Here is an 8,224-nt window from a genome sequence, read left to right as displayed (position 1 = left end):
TTGTCTTTAGCACTTGACAGTCTGATTAGTATGTGTCTCAGAATTGGTCTATTCAGATTTTTTCAGATGGGAGTACAGTGTGCTTCTTGGACATGGATATCTACATCCATCAATAGGGTTGGGAAATTTTCTACCATTATTTCTTCAAATATTTCTTCTGACCCTTTACCCTTCTCTTCTCCTTCTGGGAGACGCATGACATGTATTTTTGCATGTCTCTTGCTGTCGTTTAGTTCCCTGAGACCTTGTTCAATTTATTTTTATTTTTTATTTATTTCTCTCTCCTTTCCCTGCCCCTCTCCCCAGTTGTCTGTTCTCTGTGTCCATTCGCTCTGTGTTCTTCTGTGACCACTTGTATTCTTGTCAGCAGCACCCAGAATCTGTGTCTTGTTTTGTTGCTTCATCTTGCTGTGTCTGCTCTCCATGTGTATGGTGCCATTCCTGGGCAGGCTGCACTTTTTTTGCACTGGGTGGCTCTCCTTACAGGGCGCACTCCTTGTGTGTGGAGCTCCCCTACACGGGGGACACCCCTACGTGGCACAGCACTCCTTGCGCGCATCAGCACTGCACGTGGGCTGGCTCACCACACTGGTCAGGAGGCCCTGGGTTTGAACCCTAACCTCCCATGTGGTAGGCTGACGCCCTATCCATTGGGCCAAATCTGCTTCCCCCTGTTCAATTTTTTCCATTCTTTCCTTCATCTGTTCTTTTGTATGTTCACTTTCAGAGGCCATTTCTTCAAGCTCACCAGTCCTTTCTTCTGTCTCCTCAGATCTGCTATTATATGATTCCAGTGTATTTTTTATTTCATTTATTGCATCTTCCATATCCATAAGATCTCCTCTTTTTCTATGTATGCTTTCAAATTCTTCTTTGTGCTCATCCAGTGTCATCTTTTTTTTTTAAGATTTATTTATTTATTTCTCTCCCCTTCCCCCTCAACCCCCACCCCAGTTGTCTGTTCTCTGTGTCCATTTGCTGCGTGTTTCTTCTTTGTCCGCTTCTTTTGTTGTCAGTGGCATGGGAATCTGTGTTTCTTTTTTTGTTGCATCATCTTGTTGTGTCAGCTCTTCGTGTGTGTGGCACCATTCCTGGGCAGGCTGTACTTTCTTTTGTGCTGGGCGACTCTCTTTACGGGCACACTCCTTGCGCGTGGGGCTCCCCTGTGCGGCAGGGCACTCCTTGCGCGCATCCACTGCACATGGGCCAGCTCCACACGGGTCAAGGAGGTCGGGGGTTTGAACTGCGGACCTCCCATGTGGTAGACAAACGCCCTAACCACTGGGCCAAGTCTGCCGCCTCCAGTGTCTTCCTTAATATCCTTACTCTCTTTAGCCATCTCATTGAATTTATTAAGATTTGTTTGAACATCTATGATTAGTTGTCTCAACTCCTTTATGTCATCTGGAGGCTTATCTTGTTCCTTTAACTGGGCCATATCTTCCTGTTTCTTTGTGTGGATTGTAATTTTTTGTTCGTGTCTTGGCATCTGGCTTATTAGAGTATCTATTCTTGGTGCAGTTTTTCTCTTTAGTTTAAGACTTCCTGCCCTTTTTCCCTTGCTGGTTGTGCAGTAGGAGCCAAGCACGTAGTTAGTGCTATAAGCTGTGGAGGCTCAAGCTGCATCATTGCCCCAGGGACCGATGAAGCTTCTCCGAACTTTCTCCTTTGCCAGGGTAAGGACAGAGTCACAGCTGTGTGGGACAACCCAAGTCATGCTGGCCTAGACTGTAGTTGCCCAGAGAGACTGATGAAACCTCATGCCCTTTTCTCCACTGCCCGGGGCAGGGATGGAGCTGCAGGTGTGGGCAGCAATCTATGCAGTGCGGGTCCAAGGTGACCGCAGTTGCCCTGGTAGACTTCCAATAATTCAGTTTGTGCCAGCCAAAACTACCAGCATTTACTTGGATAGGCTGGCACAGGGCCTGACAGCTTCCTCCCTGCTAGAGGTAGGGCTGAAGCCTAGGCTAGGGCTGCAGGCTGATCTGGGTGAAAGAAAGCTTTTCCTACCGTCACTGTGATTTTTGGTCAGCCGGGCATCACCTCATGCTGGGGGTGGAGTCAAATGGTGGCCACTGGCCTCTTTCCAGCTTGGACAGGTTCAAACTTTAGCTGTTCTTAGGGTTATACTTTAGCCAACTGAATTTACAAACAGTAAAATCAGTGGCCAACCATCTCTTCCTCCCCTGTTTTTGGGAAATGGCACTTCCAGACACAGAATATTTATCTCCTGGGGTGCCTGTGCTGCCTGAGTTGGATGATCACTGTCCTCTGTGACTTGGCCTGTAATTTCCCAGAGAGGCTTGCACAGGTTCCCCCAGCTTCCTCCTTGCCAGACATGGGGCTGGGGCTTATGCTAGAGCTGCAAACTGACCTGGATGGAAAGAAAGCGTCCCTACTGTTACTGGATTTTAACTAGGTTCTTGACTATGTTGCAGAAATGAATTTTAAGAGCACGAGTGAGTTAGGCCAGTAATTTATTCAGGTAGAGAGGGACGATAAATGGGAGAAAGTAACAGAGCAGATAGAAAGGAAGAAGTTGAAAAGTGATAAAGTGGGTTGATTTACAGGCTACAATTTCCCATTATAGATTATAAATTCCCAGGTTTACTTGTGTGGCCACATGGCAGAGGAAAAACGGTGAGAGCAATGCCCAGAGGGCAGTACAGGGGTCCACAGGTGAGAGAGAGTGAGAGCGCTTGTTCAGGCCTCATGCCCAGGGTTCATGCCTGGTTTTTCTTTTTTTAAGATTTATTTTTTATTTATTTCTCTCCCCTCCCCACCCCATTGTCTGCTCTCTGTGTCCATTTGCTGTCTGTTCTTCTGTGACCGCTTCTATCCTTATCAGTGGTACCAGAAATCTGTGTTTCTTTTTGTTGCATCATCTTGTTGTGTCAGCTATCCGTGTTTACAGCACCATTCTTGGGCGGGCTGTGCTTTCTTTCGCTCTGGGCGGCTCTCCTTATGGGGTGCACTCCTTGTGCATGGGGCTCCCCTACTCGGGGGACACCCCTGCGTGGCAGGGCACTCGTTGCGCGCATCAGCACTGCACATGGGCCAGCTCCACATGGGTCAAGGAGGCCCTGGAGTTTGAACCGCGGACCTCCCATGTGGTAGGCGGATGCCCTAACCACTGGGCCAAGTCCACTTCCCTCTGCCCATTTTTAAATTGGGTTATTTGTCTTTTTCATTATTGAGATGTAAGAGTTCTCTCTATTTTCATGATTCAAGTCCCCTATCAGATATATGATTTGCAAATATTTTCTCCCATTCTTTGGGTTGTCTCTGCACTTTCTTGACGGTGTCCTTTGAAATGTGAGTTTTAAAATTTTAATGAAATTCAATTAATTTTCTTCTGTTATTACTGCTTTCTTGTTGTTGAGATGTAGGAGCTCTTCATATATATACACCAGCAAAAGCATGGGCAATAAAAGGATAGATTGATAAATCGTACTTCATCAAAATTAAAAACTTTTGTGCATCAAAAAATATTATAGAGAAAGTGAAAAGATAATCCACAGAATTTAATATCTAGAATATATGTATGTGCTTGTTAAATAAATCAATGGGCTTTCTCTGGGCAAAAGTGAGTAAACAGGTTCTGTCCTTAGGAACTCAGAGTACGTACAATTAAAAAGCACCACTGAGATCTTACAACTTTTCATAATTTGAAATGGCTTTTTGATTTCAGCAAGTAAAATCTTGCAAAGACCTGCATATTTTTTTTAAAAGATTATATGAAGTCTCTATAAAAGCTTTAAAAAAATGCCTCTGCCTTGCTGTAATACATGCAAAGTACGTTAATTTAGTCTTTATTCTCAGATACTGTTGTTAGTTATCTCTATGTTTTTGTTTTTTAAAAATATGTATTTCGGAAGCAGATGTGGCAGTTGTGGCCGTTGGGTGCCTGCCTACCACATGGGAGGCCCCAGGTTCAGGTCCTGGTGCCTCCTAAAAGATGAGCTAGATGCTACCTCCTACCACAATGAGCAAATGCCGCAAGCCAGCAGATGCCACAGCCAGCAGGAATCGGATATGGCTCTGGCTGATGTGCACTTGGCTCTCACGTGGGAGGTCCTGGGTTTGGTTCCTGGTGCTGCCTGGAGAAGGCAAGCAAACAAGGAGCAGACAGAAGAGAGAGCCATCTGGGGTGGGGAGGTGGGGTAAATAAAGAAAAACATAATAAATAATGAATCTTTTTAAAAAATGTATTTATAGTGGTAATTCAAGAGGTTCTAACATTTACATAAGATTAAATGAAGCCATGTAGTCATTAATGAGTTGATGGCACAGAACAACAACAAAACAAACCAAAACAAATGGGAGTGGATGTGGATGTAGCTCACGTGGTTGAGCACCTGCTTCCAATGTATCAGGTCCTGGGTTCAATCCCTGGTATCTCCTTAAAAAAAAAACAACAACAACAAGCACCTCCAAACAGTAAGTTTTCCCACAGTGGCAATTCTTAAACCTTAGCACCCTGCAGGCTTTTTGAGCACAGAAACTGTTTTTCATTCTGTGATAAATGGCTTAGCAAAATATAACACTCAGGAAAGACTTGGTGAATTGAATAGTTTTCAAATACCCTCTCCTCATGCTGGGCCAAGTATCAGGACTTGGTGAATAAGTCTTGGTGGGAGCAGCAGGTAGTAATTCTAGAAGTTTTGTTTGGTTCCTTTTCAAATTTGCCATGTTGCTTTTTAGAGTTTTCTGTTCCTTGCAGACATTTTCTAGCTTTAAATCATGTGAGTACAATTTCAAAAGCCTGTGTCTGTGAAATACAGTACACCTGAAATCTGTGTTGATTTGTTTCTCCTCTCTTTGTGCTTGTTGTATTCTTTTTTTTTTTTTTCCCCAAGCTCACCGAACCTCCTGAAATCTTTCCATAGACCTCTTGGGGGTCCATGGACCCCTGGTTAAGGACTCCTACTCTTTTTTTTAAAAAAAGATTTATTTATTTATATTTTATATTTATTTCTCTCCCCTTCCCTCCCCACCCCCCGCCCTGTTGTCTGCTCTCTGTCCATTCGCTGTGTGTTCTTCAGTGTCTTCTTGGATTCTTGTCAGCGGCACTGGGAATCTGTGTCTCTTTTTGTTGCATCATCTTGCTGTGACAGCTCTCCATGTGTGCGGCGCCACTCCTAGGTGGGCTGCACTTTTTTTTTTTCATGTGGGGCAGCTCTCCTTGCAGGGTGCACTTCTTGTGTGTGGGGCTCCCCTATGCAGAGGATATCCCTGTGTGGCATGGCACTCCTTAAGCATATCAGCACTGCACAAGGGCCAGCTTACCGCATGGATCAGGGGGCCCTGGGTTTGAACCCTGGACCTCCTGTATGGTAGGTGCAGGCTCTATCAGTTGAGTCAAATCTGCTTCCCTGTTGTATTCTTTATGTTGTCTTGGGAGCCTGGTTATCTCTGGTCATTACCCTTGAAAAATTATTTGTGGTGGTCCTCTGAAGTCAAAAGTGAGTATACCTTTTCCAGAGAGGCTTCACATTTGCTTTAGCCAAGAGTTTGGGGGTTCTGCCAGGTAATCACCTCAAACCAGTTTCCAGTTCATGGCTTGAGATTTCTTGTGCTACCAGGTTCTGATCCCTGAGGTACAAAAGTCCTCATCAATGGTCAAAACTTCCCAAGGAAGAGCTTTAAAAAATTCCCTTTTTTCTTCAACTGTTCTGCTCAGCATCAAGCCAGCCTTTTCAGCATTTCTGGGGCTAGTGGTGTAAGGTATCAGGCAGGGTCGTATCACAGCAGACTTGAGGGTGAGAAGCTTCGAGGTCTCAGCTTAGTGTGAGGAGATTCTGCTATAAACCTCCCCACCTTGGGGAGGCCCCAGATTTTCACTTCTGTCCCTCTTACCTTGTGTGATTGATGAACTGAAGCCTTCTGGTTCAATACTGTCAAACGCCTCATGTCATAAGTGGCTTTGGTGCTCCAATATTCCAGTCTTAATGTTAAACATCTGGTTACTAGCATTCAATAATAATTGGTCCAGACTTTTAAGCATTTTTGGTGCTTATAAGAGGATATTTCTATATTTTATCTAATATCTTCATTATTTTCAGGGAAAGAATTAACAGAATAAACTAGTCCACCAATGCAAACAACAAGGAAAACACGACCAGTCTTTGTTTCAGTGATAAAATGGGCCCTTCTTCACTGACCTCTGACACTGTCCCCTGACATAGATTCAGGCAATAATATCACATGGCCCAAATATCCCAGGACACCCTCACCAGTCACAGCCACCACTCAATATGTAGCTGTTGTCCAAAGACAACTCACAGTGATGTCATATGTCAATGTTATCTATCAATGTTCTGGGAGATAACAACCCAGTACTGTGTGTTGCTTCAACAAGCATGTCTGGGCACCTACCATGTGCTAAATGCTGGAATTATAGCAGAAAACAAGACAAAAAAGTTTTCTGCTCTTGAGGAATTTACCATCTGGTAAGGGGCAATGGACAATGAACATGTAGCAAATATAATTTCAAAGAATCAAAAGTTCTAGGGAGCAGATGTGGCTCAAGCAGTTGGGTACCTGCCTCCCACACGGGAGGTCCCGGGTTCGGTTCCCAGTGTCTCCTGGAAACAGAAGATAAACAACATGCAAACAAACGAATACGGCCAACTCAGGAGAGCAGATGCGGCTCTGTGGTTGGGCACCGGCTTCTCACATATGAGGTTCTGAGTTCAATGTCTGACCCTAGTACCAAACTATAACAGTGTAACGAGTCAGATAGTGGGCAGTACTACTTTAGATGGACAACTGGCCTCTCTGAGGAGCTTGCATGTAAGCCGAGACTAAAGGTTGAGAAGTAGCTAGAGTGATGCATACTAGGCAGGGAAATAGCCAGTGCAAAAGTCCTGAGGCAGGAGCATTCTTAGCATGTTCAAAGGACAGCAAGGAGGCCATTTGGCTGGAGAGGAGTAAGTGAGGGGGTAAGTAGTAGGAGGTGAGGTTAGAGAGGGAAGCAGTAACCAGACCATGCAGGGCCTTGGGGCAGAGTTTGGATTTTTTTTTATCAGAAAAGTTGTAGGTTTATAGAACAATCATGCGTGAAATCTAGAATTCCCATATACCGCCCCACCACCACTACTTAGCATGATGCAGAATATCTGTTATGATTGATAATAGCACATTTTAAAAATTGTGCTATTAATTAAAAGCCATGGTTTAACTTAGGGTTCCCTGTTTGTATAGTGAAGTTTCAGGGATTTTTAAAAAAGTTTTATTCTGTTACCATATTTACAATTAAACATTTCCCCTTGGGAAACGGACTTGGCCCAGTGGTTAGGGCGTCCGTCTACCACATGGGAGGTCCGCGGTTCAAACCCCTGGCCTCCTTGACCCATGTGGAGCTGGCCCATGCACAGCGCTGATGCGCACAAGGAGTGCCGCCCCACGCAGGGGTGTCCCCCGGGTAGGGGAGCCCCACGCGCAAGGAGTGCGCCCAGTAAGGAGAGCCGCCCAGCGGGAAAGAAAGAGAAGCCTGCCCAGGAATGGCGCCGCCCACACTTCCCCTGCCGCTGATGACAACAGAAGCGGACAAAGAAACAAGACGCAGCAAATAGACACAGAGAACAGACAACCGGGGGAGGGGGGGAATTAAAAATAAATAAATAAATCTTTTAAAAAAAGAAAAAAAATTTCCCTTTTAATCATATTCAGATACATATATCAGTGCTGCTAATTGCATTTACAGTGCTGTGCTAGCCATCACCATCATCCACTACCAAAACATTATCATCATCCCAATTAAGAACCCTGTATATTTTAAGTCTTAACTTTCCCATTCTCTATTCCCACCCTGTCCCTTGGTGACCTATATTCCAGATTCTGACTCCGTGAATTTTCTCATTCTAATTGTTTCACTTCAGTGAGATCCTACAATATTTGTCCTTTTGGGCCTGGTTTATTTCACTCAACCTGATGGTTTCTAGTTTCACCCATCTTGTTGCGTGTATCAGGACTTCATTCCTTTTTACTGCTGAATAATATTCCATTATATGTATAACACATCACATTTTATTTATCCATTTATCAGTTGGACACGTGGGTTGCGGAAATTGGGTTTTAATAATAACATAGAAGCCACTGGCTGGTGCCCTATGATCAATGTTACCCATTTAGAGCTGTCACGTGTACAGAGGTGGCTTAACTTCCTTGTCATCACCTAAGAGTCACCTCATGCCATCTGTAGGGAGGGCGGCTCCTCTTT

Source organism: Dasypus novemcinctus, chromosome 24, assembly GCF_030445035.2.
Source record: "Dasypus novemcinctus isolate mDasNov1 chromosome 24, mDasNov1.1.hap2, whole genome shotgun sequence".
Lineage (NCBI taxonomy): Eukaryota > Metazoa > Chordata > Mammalia > Cingulata > Dasypodidae > Dasypus > Dasypus novemcinctus.
The sequence above is the reverse complement of the archived record's forward strand: the minus strand, read 5'-3'. Positions refer to the sequence as shown.